General features: G+C 39.5%; 1 protein-coding gene across 3 annotated transcripts in view; it reads right to left on the bottom strand.

The window, feature by feature from the left end:
- C9orf72 (C9orf72-SMCR8 complex subunit) overlaps window positions 1-1422 on the bottom strand; it is a 144671-nt gene extending 143249 nt beyond the window's left edge. For all 3 annotated transcript variants that reach the window (XM_063787901.1, XM_063787902.1, XM_063787903.1), the window contains exon 1: window positions 1018-1422. The gene's annotated coding sequence lies outside the window, so the exon portion shown is untranslated. The remainder of the gene's footprint in view (window positions 1-1017) is intronic.
- Window positions 1423-14330: the final 12908 nt, after the last annotated feature.

The raw sequence follows: 14330 nt of genomic DNA, 5'->3' as shown, positions 1-14330 counted from the left end.
ATTGGGCTTCTCAGTTATATCTTAGTTTTACAATTATCCTTGCTACATTGAAACACTGGAAGTTCTTACCAGGATGCTTTTGATTCAGCTGCCTAGAACTTTCCCTCCTGGTTTTTCTAAGATATTCTGCTGTGCTAATCTCCTTCTTTCCTTTTAGTTCTTTCATAAACTAAGTTTTCCCAAGAAAAGGGTTGTCAGGCTTAGCAAGTAAAAATAAAAGATGCCTAGTTAAATTTGAATTTCAGATAAATGACAAATATTTTTTATTAGAAATATGGTCCAAATATTGCATGGGACATACTTACATTTAAAAAATGATTTGTTATTTGAAATTCAAATTTAACTGGGGATTTGGGATTATATCTGGCAACACTCCCAAGGGCTTAGTCTTTGAAAAACTTACACTGCTTATCATCTCTGAAATAATGAATTAAAGAAGTTAGCAATTTGAAAGAGAAAGGGAAAAATTCAGGGAGAGCATTCAAAAGTTAGGATTTCATCATATAATCTAGCCAAAATAATGATGTTGAGTATATACGAAATACTCATTTCCAAGCTAAAAAAAATCTTTAGTGCTATATAGAACCTTAGTAATATTTCATAGGTAATTTGTATGTTTAGCGGTTTGTTTCAGTAAAGTTGGGAGGCAGAAGAGAGTAGCAGGTAAGAATGAAAGTGATGGAGTCAGCCCCTTGCATTGCAGACTTGATGCCACCACTAACTCGTGTAACATCGGGCTGGTTACTTCTTTTTCTGAGTCCCAGTTTTACTATTCTGTAAATTGGGATATAATTGTGGTTTCTGTACAGAGATTTTTATGAGGATTAATGAGCTAATGCATGCATTTATCTGATTTTATCTTGTAAACATAATCATCTGTATTATGCAGGTGAGTTTGATCATCGTGTTTGAAAAGATATGCCTAACATTTTAGCAAGTAACCGAACCAATGAAGTTTTCCCAGATGGTATGTCAAATGGCCACAGTTTTGTAATCTAAAATAATAAAAGGACTTACCGGGGAGGAGCCAAGATGGCCGAATAGGAACAGCTCCGGTCTACAGCTCCCAGCGTGAGCGACGCAGAAGACGGTGATTTCTGCATTTCCATCTGAGGTACCGGGTTCATCTCACTAGGGAGTGCCAGACAGTGGGCGCAGGTCAGTGGGTGCGCGCACCGTGCGTGAGCCGAAGCAGGGTGAGGCATTGCCTCACTCGGGAAGCGCAAGGGGTCAGGGAGTTCCCTTTCCTAGTCAAAGAAAGGGGTGATGGACGGCACCTGGAACATCAGGTCACTCCCACCGGAATACTGCGCTTTTCCGACGGGCTTAAAAAACGGCGCACCACCAGATATATCCCGCACCTGGCTCGGAGTGTCCTACGCCCACGGAGTCTCGCTGATTGCTAGCACAGCAGTCTGAGATCAAACTGCAAGGCGGCAGCGAGGCTGGGGGAGGGGCGCCCGCCATTGCCCAGGCTTGATTAGGTAAACAAAGCAGCCTGGAAGCTCGAACTGGGCGGAGCCCACCACAGCTCAAGGAGGCCTGCCCGCCTCTGTCAGCTCCACCTCTGGGGGCAGGGCACAGACAAACAAAAAGACAGCAGTAACCTCTGCAGACTTAAATGTCCCTGTCTGACAGCTTTGAAGAGAGCAGTGGTTCTCCCAGCACGCAGCTGGAGATCTGAGAACAGGCAGACTGCCTCCTCAAGTGGGTCCCTGACCCCTGACCCCCGAGCAGCCTAACTGGGAGGCACCCCCCAGCAGGGGCACACTGACACCTCACACGGCAGGGTATTCCAACAGACCTGCAGCTGAGGGTCCTGTCTGTTAGAAGGAAAACTAACAAACAGAAAGGACATCCACACCAAAAACCCATCTGTACATCACCATCATCAAAGACCAAAAGTAGATAAAACCACAAAGATGGGGAAAAAACAGAACAGAAAAACTGGAAACTCTAGAAAGCAGAGCGCCTCTCCCCCTCCAAAGGAACGCAGTTCCTCACCAGCAATGGAGCAAAGCTGGATGGAGAATGACTTTGACGAGCTGAGAGAAGAAGGCTTCAGACCATCAAATTACTCTGAGCTACGGGAGGACATTCAAACCAAAGGCAAAGAAGTTGAAAACTTTGAAAAATATTTAGAAGAATGTATAACTAGAATAACCAATACAGAGAAGTGCTTAAAGGAGCTGATGGAGCTGAAAACCAAGGCTCGAGAACTACGTGAAGAATGCAGAAGCCTCAGGAGCTGATGCGATCAACTGGAAGAAAGGGTATCAGCGATGGAAGATGAAATGAATGAAATGAAGCGAGAAGGGAAGTTTAGAGAAAAAAGAATACAAAGAAATGAGCAAAGCCTCCAAGAAATATGGGACTATGTGAAAAGACCAAATCTACGTCTGATTGGTGTACCTGAAAGTGATGGGGAGAATGGAACCAAGTTGGAAAACACTCTGCAGGATATTATCCAGGAGAACTTCCCCAATCTAGCAAGGCAGGCCAACGTTCAGATTCAGGAAATACAGAGAATGCCACAAAGATACTCCTCGAGAAGAGCAACTCCAAGACACATAATTGTCAGATTCACCAAAGTTGAAATGAAGGAAAAAATGTTAAGGGCAGCCAGAGAGAAAGGTCGGGTTACCCTCAAAGGGAAGCCCATCAGACTAACAGCAGATCTCTCGGCAGAAACCCTACAAGCCAGAAGAGAGTGGGGGCCAATATTCAACATTCTTAAAGAAAAGAATTTTCAACCCAGAATTTCATATCCAGCCAAACTAAGCTTCATAAGTGAAGGAGAAATAAAATCCTTTACAGACAAGCAAATGCTGAGAGATTTTGTCACCACAGGGCCTGTCCTAAAAGAGCTGCTGAAGGAAGCACTAAACATGGAAAGGAACAACCGGTACCAGCCACTGCAAAAACATGCCAAAATGTAAAGACCATCAAGACTAGGAAGAAACTGCATCAACTAACGAGCGAAATAACCAGCTAACATCATAATGACAGGATCAAATTCACACATAACAATATTAACTTTAAATGTAAATGGACTAAATGCTCCAATGAAAAGACACAGACTGGCAAATTGGATAAAGAGTCAAGACCCATCAGTGTGCTGTATTCAGGAAACCCATCTCACGTGCAGAGACACACATAGGCTCAAAATAAAAGGATGGAGGAAGATCTACCAAGCAAATGGAAAACAAAAAAAGGCAGGGGTTGCAATACTAGTCTCTGATAAAACAGACTTTAAACCAACAAAGATCAAAAGAGACAAAGAAGGCCATTACATAATAGTAAAGGGATCAATTCAACAAGAAGAGCTACCTACCCTAAATATATATGCACCCAATACAGGAGCACCAAGATTCATAAAGCAAGTCCTGAGTGACCTACAAAGAGACTTAGACTCCCACACATTAATAATGGGAGACTTTAACACCCCACTGTCAACATTAGACAGATCAACGAGACAGAAAGTCAAAAAGGATACCCAGGAATTGAACTCAGCTCTGCACCAAGTGGACCTAATAGACATCTACAGAACTCTCCACCCCAAATCAACAGAATATACATTTTTTTCAGCACCACACCACACCTATTCCAAAATTGACCACATACTTGGAAGTAAAGCTCTCCTCAGCAAATGTAAAAGAATAGAAATTGTAACAAACTATCTCTCAGACCACAGTGCAATCAAACTAGAACTCAGGATTAAGAATCTCACTCAAAACCACTCAACTACATGGAAACTGAACAACCTGCTTCTGAGTGACTACTGGGTACATAACGAAATGAAGGCAGAAATAAAGATGTTCTTTGAAACCAATGAGAACAAAGACACAACATACCAGAATCTCTGGGACGCATTCAAAGCAGTGTGTAGAGGGAAATTTATAGCACTAAAGGCCCACAAGAGAAAGCAGGAAAGATCCAAAATTGACACCCTAACATCACAATTAAAAGAACTAGAAAAGCAAGAGCAAACACATTCAAAAGCTAGCAGAAGGCAAGAAATAACTAAAATCAGAGCAGAACTGAAGGAAATAGAGACACAAAAAACCCTTCAAAAAATTAATGAATCCAGGAGCTGGTTTTTTGAAAAGATCAACAAAATTATTAGACCACTAGCAAGACTAATAAAGAAAAAAAGAGAGAAGAATCAAATAGACGCAATAAAAAATGATAAAGGGGATATAACCACTGATCCCACAGAAATACAAACTACCATCAGAGAATACTACAAACACCTCTACGCAAATAAACTAGAAAATCTAGAAGAAATGGATAAATTCCTCGACACATACACTCTCCCAAGACTAAACCAGAAAGAAGTTGAATCTCTGAATAGACCAATAACAGGATCTGAAATTGTGGCAATAATCAATAGCTTACCAACCAAAAAGAGTCCAGGACCAGATGGATTCACAGCTGAATTCTACCAGAGGTACAAGGAGGAACTGGTACCATTCCTTCTGAAACTATTCCAATCAATAGAAAAAGAGGGAATCCTCCCTAACTCATTTTATGAGGCCAGCATCATTCTGATACCAAAGCCAGGCAGAGACACAACAAAAAAAGAGAATTTTAGACCAATATCCCTGATGAACATTGATGCAAAAATCCTCAATAAAATACTGGCAAAACAAATCCAGCAGCACATCAAAAAGCTTATCCACCATGATCAAGTGGGCTTCATCCCTGGGATGCAAGGCTGGTTCAATATACGCAAATCAATAAATGTAATCCAGCATATAAACAGAGCCAAAGACAAAAACCACATGATTATCTCAATAGATGCAGAAAAAGCCTTTGACAAAATTCAACAACCCTTCATGCTAAAAACTCTCAATAAATTAGGTATTGATGGGATGTATTTCAAAATAATAAGAGCTATCTATGACAAACCCACAGCCAATATCATACTGAATGGGCAAAAACTGGAAGCATTCCCTTTGAAAACTGGCACAAGACAGGGATGCCCTCTGTCACCACTGCTATTCAACATAGTGTTGGAAGTTCTGGCCAGGGCAATTAGGCAGGAGAAGGAAATAAAGGGTATTCAATTAGGAAAAGAGGAAGTCAAATTGTCCCTGTTTGCAGACGACATGATTGTATATCTAGAAAACCCCATTGTCTCAGCCCAAAATCTCCTTAAGCTGATAAGCAACTTCAGCAAAGTCTCAGGATACAAAATCAATGTGCAAAAATCACAAGCATTCTTATACACCAGCAACAGACAAACAGAGAGCCAAATCATGAGTGAACTCCCATTCACAATTGCTTCAAAGAGAATAAAATACCTAGGAATCCAACTTACAAGGGATGTGAAGGATCTCTTCAAGGAGAACTACAAACCACTGCTCAAGGAAATAAAAGAGGATACAAACAAATGGAAGAACATTCCATGCTCATGGGTAGGAAGAATAAATATCATGAAAATGGCCATACTGCCCAAGGTAATTTACAGATTCAATGCCATCCCGATCAAGCTACCAATGCCTTTCTTCACAGAATTGGAAAAAACTACTTTAAAGTTCATATGGAACCAAAAAAGAGCCCGCATCGCCAAGTCAATCCTAAGCCAAAAGAACAAAGCTGGAGGCATCACACTACCTGACTTCAAACTATACTACAAGGCTACAGTAACCAAAACAGCATGGTACTGGTACCAAAACAGAGATATAGATTAATGGAACAGAACAGAGCCCTCAGAAATAACGCCGCATATCTACAACTATCTGATCTTTGACAAACCTGAGAAAAACAAGCAATGGGGAAAGGATTCCCTATTTAATAAATGGTGCTGGGAAAACTGGCTAGCCATAGGTAGAAAGCTGAAACTGGATCCCTTCCTTACACCTTATACAAAAATTAATTCAAGATGGATTAAAGACTTAAACATTAGACCTAAAACCATAAAAACCCTAGAAGAAAACCTAGGCATTACCATTCAGGACATAGGCATGGGCAAGGACTTCATGTCTAAAACACCAAAAGCAATGGCAACAAAAGCCAAAATTGACAAATGGGATCTAATTAAACTAAAGAGCTTCTGCACAGCAAAAGAAACTACCATCAGAGTGAACAGGCAACCTACAAAATGGGAGAAAATTTTCGCAACCTACTCATCTGACAAAGGGCTAATATCCAGAATCTACAATGAACTCCAACAAATTTACAAGAAAAAAACAAACAACCCCATCAAAAAGTGGGCGAAGGACATGAACAGACACTTCTCAAAAGAAGACATTTATGCAGCCAAAAAACACATGAAAAAATGCTCATCATCACTGGCCATCAGAGAAATGCAAATCAAAACCACAATGAGATACCATCTCACACCAGTTAGAATGGCGATCATTAAAAAGTCAGGAAACAACAGGTGCTGGAGAGGATGTGGAGAAATAGGAACACTTGTACACTGTTGGTGGGACTGTAAACTAGTTCAACCATTGTGAAAGTCAGTGTGACGATTCCTCAGGGATCTAGAACTGGAAATACCATTTGACCCAGCCATCCCATTACTGGGTATATACCCAAAGGACTATAAATCCTGCTGCTATAAAGACACATGCACACGTATGTTTATTGCGGCATTATTCACAATAGCAAAGAGTTGGAACCAACCCAAATGTCCAACAGTGATAGACTGGATTAAGAAAATGTGGCACATATACACCATGGAATACTATGCAGCCATAAAAAAATGATGAGTTCATGTCCTTTGTAGGGACATGGATGAAATTGGAAAACATCATTCTCAGTAAACTATCACAAGAACAAAAAACCAAACACCTCATATTCTCACTCATAGGTGGGAATTGAACAATGAGATCACATGGACACAGGAAGGGGAATATCACACTCTGGGGACTGTTGTGGGGTGGGGGGAGGGGGGAGGGATAGCATTGGGAGATATACCCAATACTAGATGACGAGTTAGTGGGTGCAGTGCACCAGCATGGCACATGTATACATATGTAACTAACCTGCACAATGTGCACACGTACCCTAAAACTTAAAGTATAATTAAAATAAATAAATAAATTTAAAAAATAAATAAATAAAATAAAAGGAGTTACCATTACTTAATGCTTGTGTAAAATGTTAAAACCCTAACTCATTCATTCATTCTTTATCCAGTTATCTGATCATTGAGGATATTATAGGCACTAGGTCTATAATTTTAACCAAACACCCATGGTACATGCCCTTACAGAGCTCAAAATCTAATGAGAATGGTAGATATTATAATAAACACATATATAAGCAAATTAATATCTAACTGCAAATTGTGATAAGGAAAATAATAGTATGCTTTAATTACAAATAATAATCTAGTCTAGAGATCAGTGGTCAGGGCAGGCTTAGACATAATAGGCAAGAAGTGTTGTGTTTGTTGCTCAATATTTAAATTCTCAACGGAAACCAGTTTTATTATCTCTGATTTACAGATGTAAACTATGAGACAGAAAAATTAGATAAACACACTTTTGGTATGTTGCCATACAAAATTTTATGTTATTGTAAAATCCAGTTATGGTGTGGGAGAGCATTTTGAAGTTTATGTGTTTGTGTGTTTACTGCTTACCTGTCCAGGGCCATTCCTGTCAATTGGGGTTGTGTCATTCTGTAGTAGCCTGGAGTTATCCCTGGAGGTTTAAGTCACCCAATGCCCATAATTAGTTGTGGCAGTCTCAATTTTCCCTTCCCAATTTTTATTTACTTATATTGGACACAACTCTGATGTGCATTTTAGTATGAGAACTACTGACTTTAGGGCAAATTTTAGAATACTTGGAGCAATGCATTCATGAAGGTGCTTTAGGATCTCTCACAAACATGATTTTGGGCAACTGTGCTTTTGGGAAGAGTTGAAGAGCAGAGAGTTTAAGGTCATCAGTGCAGCCAAGCACCTTGACAGGGTGACAGGGTGATTACTATGCAGGTCAGATATCCATGTGCTTTTTCTTTTTTTTTCTTTTTTTTTTTTTTGAGTCAGAGTCTTGCTCTGCTGCCCAGCCTGGAGTTCAATGGGAGTGATTATAGCTTGCAGCATAGAACTCCTGAGCTCAAGCTATATTCTTGTTTCATCTTCCTACAGCACTGAAATTACAGGTATGTGCCACTGTGCCTGGCCAAGATCCATGTACTTTGACAATCAAGACAACATCAAGATCCTGGGGAAGGGGGCAGCTGAAACTCTAAGAAATGCACCTGATTGTGTGCTCACATCCTAGAGGGTTAGAAGTGAGCCTCAGAGCAGGCAGATCATGAAGTCAGGAGTTTGAGACCAGCTTGACTCACATGGTGAAACCCCGTCTCTACTAAAAATACAAAAATTAGCTGGGTGTGTTGGTGCGTGTCTGTAATCCCGGCTACTCAGGAGGCTGAGGCTGAAGAATTGCTTGAACCCGGGGGGTGGAGGTTGCAGTGAGCTGAGATCCTAACACTGCACTCTAGCCTGGGCAACAGAGTGAGACTCTGTCTCAAAAAAAAAGAAAAAAAACAATAAAAGTGAGCCTCAAGTACCTATATCAGTACCAGAATCTTTCTTAGAAAATGGCCCTGTGTCTGCTTTAACACAGAAGGTTGAGTAGGTGATAAACTCCCAATATTTTACTTTATATTTCAGCATGATCATATTGTATTTATCTTAGATAAATTTCAAAACAGGTATTTTTATTTTTCCACCATGTTTATAAACAAAAAGAAAACTCAGTCATTTGTATGTCTAATTGAATAGTATATCTTGTGGAATCCTGAGGAAACAGAAGGATTAGCTGTAAACAACTGATGTTTGTAAACTATCTGAATATGGGAGGAGATTTTTCCACCTAGAGAAATCTTAGAAATGATGGCTATGGATGACCCCAGAGAACATTGCCCTTATCCCCGGCTATATTTAAGGAGACTGAGAAGGAGCCATTGATATTCACTTTGGCCAAAACCCACACACCTATAGAGAAGTCACTTACATGGTGGCCTTGTGGTGAGTCTTACTGTTATCCTGAGGAACATCATGTCTGGTTATTGGACATCAGGTCCACTGCACTGGCTTATATATAATCGAGATACCTTTATCTAAACTCTGAAATGACTAACTAAATCCATAGGGCCTGGGGGCTATGTCTTAGAAACCCTCTAAGCCTTCTTGTTAGTCAAGGGCAGGGGCCAATGTGATTTTGACTAGAGCGAGCCTTGAGAATTGAAAGACCATTTACTGGATATAGGCTGCCAGGCAATTTAAGATAAGCTGGTAGAATTCACTGTTATAGTGATTATATGGATCTAGACAAGTGGGATGTTAAAAGTGGCAAACTCCATCCCAGGTCACCTTTAAGTAGACATTATAAATCTTTATGTACAAGTTACTTTTCTTCTCAGTAGGAGGCTGGTGAAGATTGCTAAGGTGACTCCCATTTATAAGGAACTGGTGTAAAAGATCCTGGCAGCTATTGCTGCTGGTAATCGGTTCCTTCTCCACTCGCCTGAAATTACTTTCAAGGTAGTTCATAAGCAGGTTTACAGTTATTTTATGGCTTGCTGTTTAATAGTGCTTTCCCAGTCTACATTTTGCTCAAGATATTTTACCTCACCAACAGGGCTTAATTTATTGGCTCTATTAGGCATGGACACAGAGTTAGAGAAAGGATTAAAGTAGGTGTTTTCTCATTGTAGTAGGTAGATAGGTCCGACCAAATCTGCCAGGTTTTAAAGCTTGACTCTGTTAGTTTGCGTTTGACAGGAATCAATTCTATATTTTTCTGAGGAAAAAAATGTGAATTAATTCTAGTACTTAACCCAGTGCCTGGTACACAGTTAGCAACCAGTGAACATTTGCTTATTGGCAATGCATCTTCAAGTTTATTGGTTGCCAACCCTGTACCAGGCTCCATGTCCTGCATGTATGTGGTGGCCCATATTTTTATGATGAATGAATGACTCCACTCAAGGTTATTATTATCTATGGGGAAACATCTATAAACAAAACAATTAATGGTAAAACCAAGTAGAATAAAGTTTGACAGCTAAAACAAAAGTTTAGTTAAAACACTCAGGGGAGAAAAATTAATTCTCTCTTAAAGTAATAATGATAAGCCTCATGGATAGGATTATTTCTGGGTCCCCATAAAGTATGCTACCAACTGTAGAGTGCTGCACTTGAGTGAAAATGTCATCTATCAGCTCACTGTGACACCAGGAAGGACTAAAGCAAACATTTCATATTAGAGTTATCTATGTTTATTTTCCCAACGTCATGAAAGGTTGAACAGTTTTTGTGTTTCAGTCACAAGTCTCCACAGTTTTGAGTCTAAGTTTCAGCTGAGCTGTCCCAGATGCTCACAATGGTGGTCACTTTCTCCATAGAATAATGTGAATTGTTAAAAGAAAGAAAAAGAAGAAGGGATGTGGGTGAGTTGGGGGAAGAGAGCTGATACTGCCAAAGAACACTAAAATAACACTTAACAGTAGAACACTAGACACATATAGTAGAAAACAAATCAATTCAGAAAGATATTCTCATAAATCCTCTTTCTAGTGACAATTGGGGTTCTTTAAATGGAGAAAAATGAGGGACTGTTATGCAGCATTTGAAAAGAAGCTACAAATTAAGATTATGGATCAATTACTACTGATCTAATATCAAGTGAAATAAAGTCAGATTATAAAAATATACATGAAAAACAATAACTATGTTAAAACACATGCAACTTCATGTAGTAACATAGTGGAGCAAAGTACATAAACTTAATGATAACAATTGCTTTAGGATGGAAAGGCAATTGTTTTTTAAAAAACCGTTTGGACGGTGATCATATTTTAACTATGAAAATGTAAACTTTATTTATTAAGTTGACGTTTAACAGAAAAGCCTTGCAGGGGATCAGATCCCCTTCAAGATTGCACCTGGGAGGCGGGAAGGGATTGTTTATTTAGCATTAAGGATTTTGTCATAGATTGCAGAGGAATGCTTTAGCCCCTAACCATGCTGCTCTGCTCTGTTCCCATTTCATCTGCACTTGCAATACAAAAGTGTTTTCTGAGGGTGTTCTGAAACAGTTCTAGTCCGCTTAAGGTCACACAGATCAACCCTGGATCCATGTCTCAGTGGAGGAAAGTTGAGGGGGAAGGCAGACAAAGCTGACTGCTCATGGGGGCCCCACGTGGTTGAGACCCAGAGAGAGCTTAATCAATGATGTGAACTGGCTGACGTGAGTTGCAGAGACACAAACTCACAACCAGAGTATCAATCAGCATTAGTGATCGTTAGGGACATGGTCTGCTTAAAGTCAGCAATCTCAAAAGGCCAGACTGAGTTCTTATGATAGAAATGACATATGTATAAAACGTTCCCTTTTTGCTTTCAAATCAATTGGCCTGTTTATGTTACATGGCCCAACTCTCTAGAATCATAACTTACTTCTTGCCAAGACAGATTTCAAGTTCCTTCTTTGGGCAAAACTTTGACCCTTACTTTAGATCCCTTGGAGACACATTTCTATATGGAAGTCTTAGTCATATTCGTTCCAACAAGACTGAATATAGTGCTCGACACTTAATAGGTTCCCAGGAAATGTTTGTTAAATGGGATACAAAAGATTCCCAATTTCTTTCCTCTTGTCCTCACAGCAGCAGCATACTGTGTTCCTCTATCTGGAATGTGTCTGAAGTGGCTTGATGGCTTTGTCATGGGTGGGGGCACTTCCTCTCAGGGAAGTGCAGGCTTCACTCTTTTTGTCCTCTTCACTCTGTTCTGAACTTTCCTCTTCACACTAGATTTCTGTTTACTGCATGGCCTTTAGATATGATGCCACGGGGTGTCTCTGCGTTTTAGGCACCTGGCCTCCTTCTTCTCTTGGAGGGGACATTGGCACAATTTCATTTTTGAAGCAACTGGCATCTCAGATTATGCCTCAAGTCCCCTAACCCAATTTAAAGCTTTCTTTTTCTCATAGCTTTTCTAGATCAGTAGTGTGTGTGTTGCCTAGTCATCAAATCTAATAAGAGCAGACAGTTTTGTCTCTCCGATGGTTCCTGTGTAATAATCCCACATCCATGTGTCATCTAACACAGACCGTTTTGTCAGGTTAGGAAAGTGAAATTCATGAGCTTAAAAAGAGAGGACGTTGTCTGTGGAGTTGCAGCCATGCCAGAGTTATGTGTCCTTAAAAAAGGGGCTATACAAAAGCTGCTTCACTGCACTAAAACTAACACATCCCATGTTATTGACTCCCTCGGAAGCAATGTCTAAGACCACTGCTCCAGCTGGTAGAGACATCGGAGTCTTAACCACCGATTAGCACATTTCCTGGGTTGTGCGTTGCCCTTTGGCTGAACTCTCCAAATGCTGCACTTGCTGAGGTTGCTTTAGACTCAAGAGTGTCATAGCAGCACTTTTTGTTATTATTGCGTTGGCTTCCTTGGGTTCAGATGTCACAGTGCAGTACCGATAAGTGAAAAATTAAGGAAGAACTAGCAAAAAAATAAAGCATATGTTGGAAGTCACAGCATAGCATAATTACCGTCAAGATATTAACTCTCTAAAAAGAGGACAATTCAAGCATTAAAAAGATGCTATGTTGGGATGTTGTATCACTTCTTGCCAGTATATAGTCGACTCTGATTTAAGATAAAGTACGTAAGTTCTATTTTCTAATGTACCTTCTAGAAGAATAGACCAGCAGTTAAAACTTCTCATTAATAAGTGCAACTTGTAACATAATAATAGATTTATAATACATGCTTAGTTGAATAGTAGGGATAGGGATGGTGATAAAGGTATTTACAATGTTACAAATTAAGCATTTTACATGTGTGTTCTCTTTCAACACATCCCTCAGTATATCTAACCTTCAAAGACCTCTATAAGATGGGAATGATTATTCCCATTTTGTAGATGATGAAACTGAAGCTTAGAGAAGTGACTTTTCTGAGGTTACATGGCTAGAAAGTACAGGAAACAGGTGGTCCTAATTGCAGATCTTTCCTATATCAGTTGTTGTTTCTCAGGGAAGCAGAATAACTGTAAGTTACACAGAATAAACATTTATTATAAGGATTAGATATTTCACAATTATGGGAGCTGTTTAAAAAACATCTAAGATTTTTTAATAAAAAAATCTAATATCTTTTTAAAGTAAGAGGCTGTTGCCTCTGCATTTCTAGTGGTGGGCTTGAAGTTTCTGTTTGTTAGCCAAGGGAATATATTATAAGGATATAGAGGTATCTTATTGGACATGGTGTCTCAACAAGTTCCTGCAATCAGCAGTCATCAGGAACCAAGGTGTTGGTTTGTTCGCTCTCTCTTTGTCACCCTCTCTCTCTCTCGGTATCTGTTGCCTATTCTCTTTCTGGAGATTGACTTAGTTTTTGTATTTATTTATTTATTTGTTTGTTTTTACTTCTTTGTGCATATAGCAGAAGATGGACACTTGTGTAGCTATCCAACCTGTAGATTTTATATCAAACAACCAACAGAGAATGCCTTGGAACTATTAATACTAATTCCAGATTCCAGGAAAACAGAATCTCATTAACCCAACTTGGATCAACTGTGACTAGGGAAGAGTAAAATGAAGACAAGGAGGGTCATGAGTGGGCAGCCACCTCCAAAAGTATGTTACCACCAGGATTGTTCTGGCACGGTATAAAGAGTGGATTTCAGGAGGTGATAATAAAAACTGGACATTTCTGAAAGTTGATTTGACCGGCTTTGCTGCTTGCTCTTGCAGCAGAGAGTTTCCTGTAACAAATTGGGCAAGGGGGCTGAGATTTTGCCTTGGAAACCAATGTATTCATTTACAATTGGATGTGAAAACTGTCCTAGAAGGATTATGTTCTATCTGGCTTCTCACGGTTTTTAGATAACTGTAGACTTGTTATAGAGATATAACCCAACTTCCACTTCCTCAATTCATTAAAAAGGAAACTGAAGATCAGAGAGATTAAAGGATTACTAAACCTCTCTTTTTAATTAAATTATACTTTAAACCATAATCCCTCATCCAAATTGTACAGATCCTTTTTGGAATGGTTTTAGAAAAGAACCTCAGTGATTAGAACTCTACTTGACAGATTGGGTTAATCCTCAGATCTTCAAGTGAATTGAGATTAAGCTAAATCATATATTCTCACTATATCTTAAAATAACTAATTTTCTACCCCAAAAGAACATGCATTTAAGTTGACAGTCTCTTGGTTCTGATTCTGCAGATGTCTCCAGTTTGAACATATGGTGATTGTACTTACCACCTGTGCTGAAATTCTTGCAAACACTGGGGATTTGAGACCAAATGTCAGCCCCAAGTTTGATATATATT

Source organism: Pan troglodytes, chromosome 11, assembly GCF_028858775.2.
Source record: "Pan troglodytes isolate AG18354 chromosome 11, NHGRI_mPanTro3-v2.0_pri, whole genome shotgun sequence".
NCBI lineage: Eukaryota > Metazoa > Chordata > Mammalia > Primates > Hominidae > Pan > Pan troglodytes.
The sequence above is the reverse complement of the archived record's forward strand: the minus strand, read 5'-3'. Positions and strand labels throughout refer to the sequence as shown.